We start from the raw sequence: 15,298 nt of genomic DNA on the forward strand, positions 1-15,298 counted from the left end.
GCTAGGGGATGGGGTCACACTGTAGTAATGTGACAGTCCCTTCAGTAAGCAGATGGAAGGGGGTAAAACACTCAGAAGAGGGGGTGCTGGAAGACATGTCCTTAGATGCTTACCATGAGGAGAGTAGGCTTAATATTGGCAAGGCAAGAGAGGGTCAAGGAAAGTGTATTAATGATGCATTACTATGGAACCAATTAGCCCCAAATGTAGTGGCCTAAAATAGCATGATTTTGGCGGGACTGAGATTCAGGAATGGTTTATTTGGTTTGATGGCTCTGACTCAGGATCTTTCACCGGTGGTAGTCAAGAGATGAGCCAGTATGGCGGCTGGAGATGCCCCTTCAGGTTGGTGCAGTCACACGCTGTTGGCAGATGGGACCTCCCCTCATGGCATGGCAGCTGGCTTCCCCAAGAACAAGTGAACAGAGAAAGGGAGTGGTACAAGCCCAAATGCCTTTTTAAACAGACAGCTTTATTGAGACACAACTGACCATAAATTCCCCTTGTGTTATATAATTTAGTGCATTTTTGTATACTTGTAGGGCTATATAAAAATGAGGACCTAATGCCGGGGATTTAAGTGGAAAGAAAATGTTTTGAGAATGATGAGGGCAATGAATGTACAAATGTGCTTTACACAACTGATGTGTGTATGGATTGTGATAAGAGTTGTATGAGCTCCCAATAAAATGATTTAAAAATGTTCTCATGGTCATTTACTTTAGTTACTCTCCATCACCTTTCTGCCACCCCCCCACCCTCCCCGCCTGCCCGCCATCCAGCCCTAGGCAACCGCTGATCTACTGTTGTGTGTCTATTGATTCGCCTGTTGTGGACTTTACAGATAACGAAATCTCATGATACGGGGCCTTTTGTGCTCGGCTTTCACTTACTCTTTTTGAGATTCATGCATGTTGTATCATGTATGAATGTACATTTTGCATGTCCATTAATCAGTTGGAGGACCCCGCTAATTTCTACCTCTCAGTTATTGTGGACTATATGTGTAGAGGGTTTTGCATGGTCATATATTTTCATTTCTCTTCGGTAGTTCACCAGAGTAATACTTGCTGGGTCACTGGTAAGTCTGTGTTCAACTTTTTAAGAAACTGCCAAATTCTTCTCCGGAGCGTCTGTGCCATTTTACAGACCCACAGACAATGGGCAAGCACTTCCATCTCCCACATCCTCGCCAGCACTTGTTAATGGCTGTCTCATTGCGTGGAAGCCCTCGTGCTGAGTGTGCAGTTATATCTGGGGGTCTCGCTTTGCAATTCTGTGATGATTGATGATGTTGAGCATCTTTTCATGTATTTATTGGCCCTTTTAGCGGCCCTGGTGGTGCCGTCATTGAGCTCTTGCTAGGAAGGGAAGTGTTGCTTTGAACCCACCTGTTGCTCCACGGGATAAAGATGTGGCAGTGGGTTCCATAAAGACCTGCAGCCTTGGACATCCGGTAGGGCAGTGGTACTCTGGCTTATACGGTCATTATCAGTAGCAACTGACTCCATGACCGTGTTTTTTATTTTTTTCCAAAATAAAATTTTTTTTAAGTTTGATGTTGACTGTTTTGTATATTCTTTGGAGAGATGTCTATTCAGAGTATTTTCCTATTTGCCTATTTTAAGGATTTCTTCATTTGTCTATTTATTATTGAGATGGTTATTCTTGCATTCTAGGCATAAAAACCCTTATCAGATATGTGATTTGAAGATATTTTTCCCCATAAACTAGGTTGTCTTTTCATTGTCTTTGCGGGTCCTTTGAAGTACAAAAGTTGATTTTGATGAGGTTTAATATCTTTCTTTATTTTTTAAAATTTATTTAAGAAACTACTACCTAATGTAAGGTCACAAAGATTTATACCTCTTTTCTTCTATAAGAGTTTCATAATCTTCACTGTTCACTTAGATCTTTGGTCTACTTTGAGTCCACTGTTGTTTTAGGAGAAATCCACATTTATTATTTTCTGTGTGTTCACTCAGTTGTCCCAGCCTGTTCGTTGAAAATATCATTTCCCCCTTATTTTATGATCTTGGCACTCTGGTTGAAAACCATTTGACCATTGACGTATGGTTTTATTTCAGGACTCTCCGTCCATTGCCACTGATCTACATGTCTGTCATTTTGCCAATACCACAGTGTCTTTATCACTGAATTTTTAAAGTTATTTTTGAGATCAGGATGTATGAGTTGCCTAATGTTGGTCTTTCTCAAACTTGTTTTGTTCTGCTGTGTGTCCCTTGAATGTTGATACGGATTTTAGGAGCAGTTTATCGCTTTTTGCAAATAACAGGTGAGATCTTGATAGGCATCACATTAAATCCGTAAGATCAATGTGGGGAGTGTTGCCATTTAAACACGATGAAGTCTTCCGACCCAAATAACTGCAGCGCCTTTCCACCTAATTAGGTCTGCTTGCATTTCTTTCCGTAATGTCTTGTTTTCAGAGTATATATGGTTTGTACTTCTTTTGTTAAGTATATTTCTAAATAGTTTATTTAACTTTGATGCTATGGCAAAAGGAATGGCTTCTTTAATTTCGTTTTCAGGCTGTTCATTGGAAGAATATAGAAATGCTTGTTTATATAGGTCCTGATCGTGTATTCTCCTGCCATGCTGAACTAGTTTATCAGCTCCGATCCTTTATTTTTTTCTGTTTTGGTGGGTGCCTTATTGTTCCGTTTGTTGTTAGGTTCCAATGCATGGCGACCTTGTTTGCTAGAGTAGAATTGCTCCTTGGGGTGTGCCAATCTGTGAGCTTTCAGAAGCTGTTGGACTTTCACTTACTTCTTCCTTTCTTACATGGATGTCTTTTATTTAATTTTCTTTCTTAATTGCTCACAGTAGATGCTGAGTAGACAATGTTGAATGGAAGTAGTGTGTGTGGATTTCTTGTCTTAGTTCTCTTGATTGTAGGGGGAAAGCACCCAGTCTTTCATTATTAATCCCGAGACTCTAAAACCCAAACCAAACCCACTGCCATCAAGGATCTGCTTCAGAGCGACACGGTTGTGGATTTCCTTTTACAAATCTTTGATCAGGTTAGGAAGTTCCCTTTAACCCTAGTTTGCTGGGTGTTTTTATCATCAGCAGTGTGGTACAATGGCTACAGCACTCAGCTGCTGCCCGAAAGGTAGTGGTTCAAACCCACTGGCGGCTGCGTGAGGGAAAGCCGAGGCAGTTGGCCTATGTCAAGATGGACGGCCTGGGAGGCCTAGCGGGGCCTTTAGGGTCACAATGAGTCCGAGTTGCCTCGCTGGCAGTGGGTGTGGTTTTAGTTGGGTATTAAGGTGACCCTGTGGCTTTTGTTCTTTGGCTATATTGGTGTTATTACCTTGTGTGATTTTAGGAGAGTGAGCTAAATTTGCATTCCTGGGTTAAATCTCCCTTGATGTTCATAAAGCTCCTCTGTCTTACATGGAGCCTTGGTGGCTAGTGGTTAAGCATTGGGCTATGGTCCACATGGTCGCCAGTTCAGAACCCCCAGCAGCTCTGTGGGAGAAAGACTGGGCTTTTTACTCCCATAGTTGACTTGGAAACCTGTAGGGGGTCGTTGTGAGCCAATAATGACTCCATGGCAGTGAGAGTGAGTGAGTCTGCCTTATATAATGCTCGTGTCCTAGTCATGGCCCCGATTCTGCTCCAGGAGTTCCACCAGTAGCTATGTTATAGACCGCTCATGTCTCTCTAAACCCTTGGACACCATTTTGACCCTGTGCTGTTGGCCTCCCTCATCTGGACAATAAGCCTCTGTGGTGGACTTGCCCTTGCTCCCTTGAAGATTTAAGTGTTTCCTTAGAGAAAGAAAAACGGTGGGGGTCCAAGATGATAGCCTTTAATCACCCTTCCGATCTGGAAGTGAACTCACCCTGTGTTAGAGGAATCAACCCTTCCGGATCAAAAGGGCAGCCTTTACCCAAGGTCATTGCTCAGCCGGCTGGGAAAGGAGGAGGAAAGGAAGAACGAGGAAACAGGGAGGCAGTGGGAGGAGTGATAGGACATTGAGGCGACTAGAGTGTATGAGTTGAGACAAAACTATGTAGGACTTGTTGAATGTCAAACTGATGATGTGCTCCGTAAGCTGTTACCTGATTCACAGTAAAAAGCTGAAGAGAAATCTCTCTGTCAGGATACATGCGCCTTTCCATTTCCTCTGGTTCCATTTTGGTGTCGTGGTTAAAGCACTCAGGAAGATGTGCATCTGCTTCATCTCTGGAGACCCGGGGGCAGTTCCTGTTTCTACAGGGTGGTTGTGCATTGGAATCAACTCGGCAGCAGTGGGTTAGGTTTTGGTTTCAGTTTGTTAGTATTTTGTTAGAGAATTTTGAAGTACCGTATATTCCTAAGAAGAACATACTTTCTCCCTCTCGCTCCCCATCTGTCTCTCAGGTGTGTCCTGAAGTATTCTTGATAGGTTTCTGTCACCGACTAAAGAGCAGACTTGTTTGGTGGCTGGTCTCTCTAGGTAGGGACCACACTCCTGGGCCTCTATGTGAAGGTCCAGCAGTGGTCAGGAGGTGGTGTGGCTCCAGTCCTGTTCCTGACTTGGTGTACAATCTGAGAGAAGTCATTTCACCTTCCTGGGCCTGAGTTTTCTCAGCCATGAAGCAAAGGGACTGGGCTGACTGACAGCAAGTGCGTATTGTGTCATTACTGCGGAAATCCTAGATGATCATTTACTTTAAATGATGGGTCTGTTTTACTGAAGGATTCATGTTGGACCCCATTGAAAGAGTTCCCTGATGCCTTTGGAAGTAATTATTTTTATAATGATTCAATTTATAATTAGCTCTTTCCGGACCTAAGCATTACTTTTCGGTGAGACACTGAAGGATTTCAATGACATTCTTAGCTAACCTTGAATACTCTTCCTTTGAGACCTATGCATATGAGGGTAAGTCAGAAAATATTGCTATAAACCCATAGAAACCTTTCTAGAACAGTAATAAGCGCAAAGCTATTATTTTTCAACAGCTTCTTCACCTAGGTCTGTAGACTACTGAAGGTGGCATTTGCATCTCTGTAACCCTTCCATGGAGAATTCTGGACTTGTCGATTTATACCATGTCAAAACCACAGTTTTGGCATCCTCAAAGGAGTCGAATAGTGCCCCTTTTAAATGTTCTTTGAGAAGTCTGAGGGGCAAGAACAGGGTTATAGGGTGGATAGGGTAAGTAAGATTTCCCAACAACATCCTTTCAGCACATCCCTTGCTGCCTTCAAAGAATGAGTGAAGCATAACTATCTTCAGTATAACTGTCCTGGCCTCTCTCTCACGGGGCAGTTTGTAATTTTCTTAAAATGCCTTTCTATAGGCTCCTGTGATTGTCCTGTGATTTTCCCTTGAGAAAGCTTATCAGATTCCTCTTTGCAGTTGCCATTCGTTTCTGAGCTGACCTCTCTGTATTGGCTCTAATTGGGCCCGCAGATCTCCTTGGCAGCCGTTGATTTGATTGGACCTTGCTCTTTGAATTGAGTGGGCAAATCCAAAACACCTCCCTGGTTATGACCCATTCCACAGTATCATGTTCATGAGTGTCCATTTTGCTTAAAAGGCTGAATAAAAGATAAGCTCTTTGAGCTAAGTAATCTTCACACACCATTTTGTGAAAACTTGTTCATGTAACTGAAAACTTGCTGAGTGAGGCAAAGATGTTTGCGTAACACTGGAAATGCCGAGCCATGTGAGATCCTACCACGATCTCGTCAGTGGGAGTTCTGTCATCTAATCCCACCGGTTTCTAGACTTGAGCCACATTTTCTTCACTCATTGACTGAAGTTGATTGCCTTCCCTCTCTTGGCTCATCTTTGAGGTCTTTTCCACTTTCCTTAAAATGCTTGATTCATCCAAAAATGGTTTTTTTTTTTTTTTGTGGGGCCAACTTCCTGTTAACTTGTTGCAAAAGCTTCAATGATTTGCTTCAATGGGGAGATGCCCATTTCAGTTTTGTTAAAAATTTGCTATTAGCCCTGATGTCGTTCCCCCCCCCCCACACACTCAAAAGAGCCTGTTTTTGAAGGTACCCTAATGGGATTAAGACAAGGGTGTTACAAAAAGAATTTGCCTGCAGCGACCCACTGATTGCAGAGGCATATTGAGATGTATTTTGTTTGCAATAAATCCATGTGTGTTAGAGTGGAACCCTCGTTGTTGCTGTTAGGTGCCTCTGAGTTGGTTCCGGTTCATAGCGACTCCGTGTCAAAAGAAGGAGACAGAGCCCGGCCTGCGCCACCCTCACGATCGCTCTTGTGTTTGAGGCGATTGGTGCTGTCACTGTTGCGACAGTGGGCCTAGCTTGTTGAGGGCCTTCTTTTCGCTGCCCCTCTACTTTACCAAGCATAATGCTCCTCTCCACGGCTGGTCTCTGCTGACAACATGCCCAGGGTACCTAGACCAGTTCTCATCATCCTTTCCTCTAAGGAGGTTGTGGCTGTACTTCTTCCAAGACACCTGTGTGTTCTGTTGGCAGTCCATGGTACTCTCAACATTTTTTGCCAGCACCAGAGTTCAAATACGTCAGTTCTTCAGTGGCCTTCCCTATTCAATGTCCCGACTTTCACATACATTTGTGACTTTGAGCCAAGACCATGCAGTATGCCCTTTGAGGAGATTGAAAATACCATGGCTTGGGTCAGGTGCCCCTTAGACCTCTAAGTAACACCCTTGCTTCTCAACACCCCAAAGAGGTCTTGTGCGGATTTACCCAATGCTGCTAAGAGTTTGGGTTATGAATCTAAGCTAGATGAAATCCTTGTCAACTTCAGTCTGTTCTGCATTTATCATGATGTCACCTTGTGTTGGTAGAGACTCATGTGAATAAGAAAGAGGTTTATTTACAAGAGCAATTAAATATTGAGAAAACATCCCAGCCCAGTCCAGATCAAGTCTGTAAGTCCGATATTAGCCCATATGTCCGATACCAATCTATAAAGTCCTCTTCAGACTCACGAAATACATGCAATGGTGCCGAATGCAGGAAGATCACAGGCCAGAGGGTTGGAAGTCTTCTGGATCCAGTGGCATTGTAAGCATCTCAGTGCTGGCAGGGGTCTTCACGTGGCTGTTCCAGCTCAGGGCACTAGCATACCATGTATCTTGTCAGTAGAGAGTCTCTCAGGGATTGAGGAGAGAGAATGTCTTGCGCATCTAAAGAGGAAAATATAAGAGTTCCCAGAATTCTCAGGAGAAGGCCATGCCCACCCAGAGGCTTCATTGGTTATAATGCGATTGACAGACTAGACTCCACCCCTTCACTCTTAATCCTCTCAAATCCCAAATTGGCACCAGATTATGTAACTACCACACACCTATTGGTCCAATCTGAGGATTTTGGTTTTGAGTTGTAATCCATACTTGAAGGCAGTGATTGTTGATCTTCATCAGCAAGTGTTTCACGTCCTCTTCACTGTCAGCAAGCAAGGTTGTGTCATCTGCATACCACAGGTTGTTAATAAGCCTTCCTCCAATCCTAATGCTGCATCCTTCTTCATTTAGTCTAGCTTCTCTGATGATTTGCTTAGCATACAGATTGAACGAGTATGGTAAAGGGGTTTAACCCTGACACACACCTTTCCTGATTTTAAACCATGCAGTATGCCCTTTGTTCTGTTCACACAACTGCTTTTGGATCCATGTACAAGTTCCACACGAAGACAATGAAGTGTTATGGAATCCCCATACTTCTGAAGGTTATCCATGAGTTATGATCTGCACAGTCAATAAAACACACATCAACATCCTTCTGGTATTTTCTGCTTTGAGCCAAGATCCATCTGACATCATCAATGATATCCAGTGTTCCACATCCTCTTCTGAATCCAGCCTGAACCTCTGGCTGTTCCCCATCAGTGTACAGCTACAACCGTTGTTGGTTGAACTTCAACATCATTTTACTTGGATGTGATATCAATGATAGTCTATAGTTTGTGCATTCTATTGGGCCATCTTTTGTGGCAGTTACATGATTTTGTGTCAACTTAAAGACATAAAAGTGTAGGGGTAGAGTCTACCCTGTCAATCAGGTCCTAGCCTGATGGTGCCTCCTTGTGGGCATGACCTCATAAGGAAGGTCTGGGAACCTCCCCGCTCTCTAAACCTTCCTGTTGGTGAGCCACGCTCAGACCTCCCTGAGCCCCGTGATGCTTCCACTGCCATTGGATCCACAAAACTTTGCACCCACTGGCCTGTGATCTTCCTGCATTTTGCATCATTGCATGTGGCTGGTGAGTCTGAAGAGGGACTTATGAACTAGTATCAGACTTATGGACTTGATCTGGACTGGGCTGGGATGTTTACTTGATGCATAATTACTTCTTGATATAAAGCTCTCTCTTACACATATGTGAGTGTCCCTGGATTTGTTTCTCTAGTCAACCCAGCCTAACACACCTTTCTTGGGAGTGGGTACAAAGAACGGATCACTTCCAATCAGTTGGCCAAGTAGCTGTCTTCCAGATTTCTTGGCCCAGACGAATAAGTGCTTCCAGTGATTCCAAGTAGCACCACTTTATAACTTAACCTCATACTGAAAAGTGGGTATTTATAGTGCTTTTTCCAGATTTTCAAGTTACAGAGAAGAAACAAACTTGCACCCTTCAGTTTGTATAGGCTACTTGCCATCTAGTCATTTCCCCCTCAGAACGACCCTATAGAGTGTGGAGGCTCTATACCTGTAACGGGGCAGACAGCCTCATCTGTCTCCCACAGAGTGGCTGGTGCATTTGAACTGCTGACCTTGTGGTCAGCAGCCCAGTGGCTAACCCATAGTGTAGCAGGGCTCTTCATAGGCCCCATTGGAAGAGTTAAAAATATGAATAAACTGTTGAAAGCACACTGAACTTAATTTTCTGGAGCCTAAACTTTAAAAGAAAACCTGACTTTCTACTGAAAATTTTTAAGAGATGAAAAACAGATGTCATCTCAGACCTTACCCCTGTTTCTGTGGATGGAAGCTCCTTCCTGGGTGCTGTCTGGTTTCCTAGGGTGCCATGGCTTAGTGCCACAAAGGGAGTGGCTTTCTCAGAGTTCGGAAGGCGAACCACCAACCTCAGTGCCGATTCCAACCTAACGGAACAGAGCAGAGTGCCCCTCCCCCAGGCTTCCAAGGCTTAGAGTCACTTCAAGAGAAATGAAGTCGGTCCCCCTCTCGTCCCTCCTTAGACGGAGATAAGCTAGACTTTGCTTTGGGTGAGAAGGGACTCCGTAAGCGGAGTTGGGATACGCGTTGCTCTGGGTTGAGATGAGGACATTGTCTAAGGGAACACTTCTCGTTTCTGTGTGGCACTTTGAGGGGGAGGGGTTGCCATCTCCAGATGGTCAAGCATCTCTAATTCATTACTGCTGGGTTCTTCCTTGGTTCGCCTGCATTGTTTTTTCAGGTTTATCTATCTGGGCTGCAGCTCTGGGTCAGCACGTCTCAGAATTAACTTTGAGTACAGTCCTGTGCCAGAGCTTGACTGGGGCCTGCCTGGCTTCAAGTTGAAGGTGTTTACAGGCAGTTATTACAGAGTCCTTGGTTCCTCACTCTTGCCATAGGGTCCCTTGTTCGTCCCCTTAGCAGACAGGGCAGAAGTCCCGGTTCTGTCCCTGCCACTTTGCAGCGCAGTGTATAACCTGGACCATCGGGCTCCTTTCTGTAGGCGAGGAGCCTGAAGTCAGGATTGCAGCAGGACAGTGCTCGAGGGCAGAGGTGGGAGCCGTTTCTTCTGCCAAGGGCCATTTGGATCTTTATAACACCATGTGCGTGGGCCAGGCTAGTCAAACATTTAGTCAACTCACCCCTAGTGTGATGGCTGGAGCAGCTTCTCTTTGGTGAGGCACCCTTGTTAACTGGTATTGAAGGACCTTCCTTGTGGCTTTCAGCCCCCTGGTAGCCCCGGCATGTCTTGGGATCCTTTGCTTATAGATAGACCCTCACCGGACGTTTTCTGGGTGTATGTGAGGCTCTCCTTCCCTGTCTGTATTCCATCTGTACTCCTTATATAAGATACACTCAGAAAGCATTAGCATTAGAATCTACCCTGTTCCTGCGTGATCTCCCTTAGGGGACCTGATGTTCCCAACTCAGATCTCACTCTGTGGCTGTGAAACAAAGCGGATGCCAGTGAAGGGAAACGCTTTACTTGATTGATCAGGCAAGGAGCAAGCCAGCCCTGCCCCCTCCACGCCCCCCTAAAAAAGTTGTACATGAGCACACCGGGACGTAAATTGAAGGGATTATGAATATGTAACAGCTTTCTGTGGCTTACCCATGCGGCTTTTGATTCTTGGCCAGGGAATGGCTTGCTGGACTCCTTGCTTCTGTTGTGGTCTTGAGTTGCCTTTTTGGCGACTTTTTTTCCTTGACCAAAGTCCCTTTGTTCCGGGATCTCGGGTTGTGTAGATTGCAACTGCCCTTTCTGGGAAAGTTTGGCGGTTCAGATCTGGCTATAACCACTACTCGTGGGATGCTTTCCCCTGTGTCAAAAGAAACCGGTTATCCGGTTATCTACCAGGTTAATCATTAACTAGATATGAGGCATATGCATCTGTGTCCTGTGACAACGTGTCATCCTCAAGGTAGGTTCATTGGGCAAGACGGCGTCACACCGGGCTAAGTGGGTTCGGAACCAGGTCCCATGCTCAGGTACAGGCGTCAGGACTTCAGTATATCTTTGGGGTGGGGATGGGTGGGGGTGCAGTTCATGTTGTAACAGGTGACACAACTAAGGCATAGGACCCAGCACTGCCCTTTACTCCCGAGCCACGAAGCAGGTGGACACCTGGGCTTCCAGAGATGAGTGGGTGGGGTGGAGGGAGGGGGTGGGGCAGGATCGAGTCCTTCCCAGGGCAAAGCAGCGGAAGCTTGGGGGAAAACTCCTTTGGGAAACCTCTGCCACAGTCGTGAGGTGGGTTGGCTGAGGCTGCGCAGGTAAGCCCAGTTGAGAGAAGTCAGTCCCTTGGTGCAGTGGCAGGGGAAGGGGCTGTCCTCTGACCGCCATCAGGGTTTCCAGCTCAGCTCTGCCCCTGAAAGATCTGAGCACGCCTGCCTCCCTCGCTTGTGAGCAGAAGCAAAAATAGAATCTTGCCCTCCTTTTCTCGGTTTCTAGCATTATCCCTCTAGGCACAGGTGTAACCTCCAAAAGTCAGGTGCGTTCTCAGGACCGGAGACATTCCCAACATTGTCAGTCAGCTGGCTGGCTGCGCCTGCTCCCCACTCCTCCCCTCCCCCATTCATGCTCTGTAGGTGCCAGGAAGCTAGGGAGGTAAAGTTCTTGGTGTGGAGTATAGTACTTGGTTTTACAGTTATTGAATTTCACACTCAAGTTTCTGTGTAGGTGTGAGCTTCTTTATATAATCAGTGTGTTCCTGATTTTTTTTAATTGTGTAAGTAATATGGGTTATATATCAGATTATTTAGATTATGGACAGTGGACTTGGCACTTCAAAGAGTTTCATGGCTAATTCTTTTGTACAGAAAAATAACTCAGTGTTCTCCGTTTGTGGCATTTACTGAAACTACACTGATTTGAAGTAGTGTGCCAGTTTCTGAAACCATCCTTGTAGTCTAGTCAGCAAACATGAATGGTGAAGGCTTCCGAGGTGCCCCCACCTGCACCCCTAGATGCTCCGTCCCTGATCCCAGGAATGGGCGGATGTGACCTCACGTGGTAGAGAAGGACTGCGTTAGGTTAAGGCCCTGGAGATGGGGAGTGGTTCCTGGGTCATCCGGTTGATGACCTTTTGAAGAGGGAGTCAGAGAAGGCCTTGTAGGGACAGAAGGCATGCAGGCAGACTCTGGAAGCTGGAGATGGCAAAGAGTGGGGTTCCCGCTTGGATTGTCCAGAAGGAATGAAGTGCTCCTTGATTTTAGCTCTTTAAGTGCAGACTTGTGGGCTCCAGAACTGCCCGAGAATCAATTTGTGTTATTGAAGTCACTAAGTATGTAGCAATTTTTACAGCAACAGTAGGAATCGAATATTTCTTGTAAAAGAATGGGCGGGCCAAGAGAGATTTTGCCTCAGGTACAGGTAACTGAGTGTGCTAAGTGAACAGAGAGCTGCCAGTTATTTAAAGAGTGATTTAAATAGCAAGTGGTACCGGTGTCCTCAGTGAAGCAGGGCGGTGTTCTCGCTGAGGCGGCTCTTTCTGCTCTGAGCCCCGAGCCTCGCTGGTCGAGCCACCTCGGACAGCAGCTCTGCTCTGCACAAGTGCCCTGTGGGCCCTGGGTGGACCTGTGTGTCAAGTCAGTGGTTCAGAGGCTTCCCCGCTCGGCCCTCCAGCACATCAGGGCATAGTGGGCCGTGCACCTTCAGCTGCTTCCTGCTGCCATTTTAGGATTGCTTGCTTTCTTCATTATTACCCGTCTATTTGCGTATGAATACACATACACATGTGCATGCACATGTATTTCCTAATAATGCGGAAAATATGGGAGGGCTTTATTTTTGGTTCTTAGCAAGCAACATTTGAGAGATCTGTCATAAGATGGTTATCTTTCTTTTATGTTTCTACTTAACAAAAGTGAGGGCTCTGAGTAATTGGTAACGCTTTTGATTTTTAAAATTACGTAATGCGAAGTTAGCAGACGAGACATCCTCAGAAGACTTCTCAGGGCAGAAGGCTGAAGACGGCCTCGATAGGGCTGTCTCTGAGGCCGGCCGCTGGCCCACAGGCGGAGTGGGACTGCAGCGCCGCCCTCCAGCCGCACCACTAACGTGGAGTGGAATGAAAGGCTTTTCCTAAGAGAAAAATCCGTTAACAGCTCTAACGAAGACAATGGTGCGCTTGGAATCTAAGCATGGTGTCGCTGCTAAGGGAGCAGGTACAGAGCCGGAGCCGAAGTAGACAACAACTAATCCAGGCCTGTGGTCTTGTTGTGGGGTTTTTGTTTCTTGTTTTGGTAAACTGGGGTGTAGGTTGGGGGGAAGGAGGGGTGTGGGTTACATTTCAGATCACCCCTTTAGGATTCATCAGTGTAAATTACTAACCAACACTGCCAAGTTGACCCTTCACCCACTCCTTGACTCCTTTTTCCCTCTCCTGGGTCATGGTCAGTCTTTAGACCAGTGGTTCTCCACCTTCCTAATGCCGCAACCCTTTCATACAGTTCCTCATGTGATGGTGATCCCCCAGCCATACAATTATTTTGTTGCTACTTCATAACTGTCATTTTGCTACTGTAATGAAGCGACCCCTGTGAAAGGGTTGTTCAACCCCAAAGGCATTGTGACCCAAAGGTTGAGAACCGCTGCTTTAGACCCGTGTTAGCACCCGTTTCTGGTCTAGTCTGTTACTGGCTCTGACCTCCCTTACCCTCCCGCCCATGGCAATCTCCAAAGGTGGCAGCTTTTGCCATGAATGTCTTTCTCTTGTTTTTGTCTTTTAAAATATGTTTTTTGACCTCGAATAGTGATCTCGGTAATAGCTGCTCCCTGTCCTGCAGGCCCATCCATGTAACGAGGTGCTTCCTGGTTTCCCTTCTTGCTTTCCTGCTGCCTCCGTCCACAGAGTGTATTGAAACTCTTTAACGGAGTTGTTTTCGGTGCCTACAGCACATTCCCTTTTGAGTGTTTTTAATGGTGATAAAATGCACTCTATGGTGGTTAACGATTGTAAAGAAATCTTTGGCAGCAGATTTGCCCAGTGCCATAGCTTCCTGGTTTCCTGGTGGTTTCCAGGGAGCCTGGTGTCCACGGTGCGCGTGCACCAGTTTCTCAAGCCCGTCTTCTGTCGAAGGGCGTTGAGGTTGTCGTCTTGTTGTGAACAGTGCCGCACTGTATACAGGGGTGTGCATATGTCTGTCTGTCGGCCGCAATTCTTACTTCCTTAGGAGATGTACCCCACGTGTTTAAGACCAGTGTTGGGTGTTTGTGAGGGAACTTCATAGGGCCACAGTAGAACAAATCTCACTTATAACTGAGCTAGCTTAGCCACGTACGAGCTGGTCCACACAGCCACAGTTCTGCTCGTTCACCAAGGGCGTCTTGCTGTGTTCCTGGCACTGTACTAGACGTTGGCTTTTAGCAGGGACTGATTTGGACATAGTTCCTACCCTCCTTGAACGACACCTAAGAGAAAGCCCTAAATTACGTACATCAGCACCCCACTGACTTTGTGATTACAATTGGGATAAGCCCAGGGTTCTGGGAGCAATTCCAACAGGGTGGCCTCACATGTGAGGGGTGGGGGCAGCCGTCGGCAATGCAGTAAGTAGTGTGTCGGCCGAGCCCTGGCTCTCACAGGCTGAAGAGGGGGAGGACAAGGCAGTTCTGCCCAAGGAAGCAACACAGATGACCCCGAGGTGGGACGTGGCCTGGCACACTCACTGGGTTACTGGAAGGAAGGCCTCTGAGGCTCCCGCATCTCCCAGCAGGAGAACAACAGGAAGTGGGCCATAGAGGTAGCCAGGGCTGTTGCAGGCGAAGTTTTGGAGATCTGATAATGAAGCACATGTATTTGCGCTGTACTTGGAGGTAACCCCAGAGAACGTGGTGTGACATCGATGCGGGGTTTTCTGGCTGGATCCCGTGTGTTTGAAGGTGCTGTTTGTGGAGATGACAGATTGATGTCTATTGCTCTGTAGCAAATGGCCTCAAAACCAGTGACCAGTGACAGCATCCATTGATTAGCTCACAATGTGGTAGGTTTAAGTTGGAGCCGTGTGTGGCTGGGTTCCCATTCAGAGAATCCATCAGGAGGCTGCCATCTGAGAAAATGTTCACTTTTGAGCACATTCTGGTGATTGTGGTCTTTGACTCGGGGGTCCCAGGTTCCTTGCTTGCTGTCAATGGGGGGCTGATCTTGACTCCCAAGAGGCCATCTGCACCCTTTCCCATGCAGCCTGTCAGTCTCCAGGTGGCATTGGCCTGGCCAACCTGGACTCCTACTCCAGATCTTCTTCTCTGACTTCCACACCCACATTTAAGAAGGACCATATCATTAGGCTGGGCCCACCTGGCTGATCCTCCTTCTTGTTGGTAAGGTCAGGTGTTTTGGGAGCTTCCAAACATCGGCAGAATCCCTTTTGCCATATAACAGAATCATGGGAGTGGTGTTCCACCAGATTCCCACATTCATGGGGAGGAGAGCATACGCATGCATGTACATAGCCTGAGGCATGTGTGGTCAGTGAGAAAGAGGACCCTCCCCGAGATGGATTGACACCGTTGGCTGCAACTGTGAGCTCAAACAGCCACAATTCAGAGGTTGGTACGGGACTGGGCAGGCTCTGTCCTGTTGGAACTGACTTACGGCACCCAGCAACATCCTCCACCACCGCCATGACTAATGAAAGCTTGCTGTGTGCCCCACTG

Source organism: Echinops telfairi, unplaced genomic scaffold (assembly GCF_000313985.2).
Source record: "Echinops telfairi isolate 266 unplaced genomic scaffold, ASM31398v2 ScPeMD7_18;HRSCAF=68, whole genome shotgun sequence".
Lineage (NCBI taxonomy): Eukaryota > Metazoa > Chordata > Mammalia > Afrosoricida > Tenrecidae > Echinops > Echinops telfairi.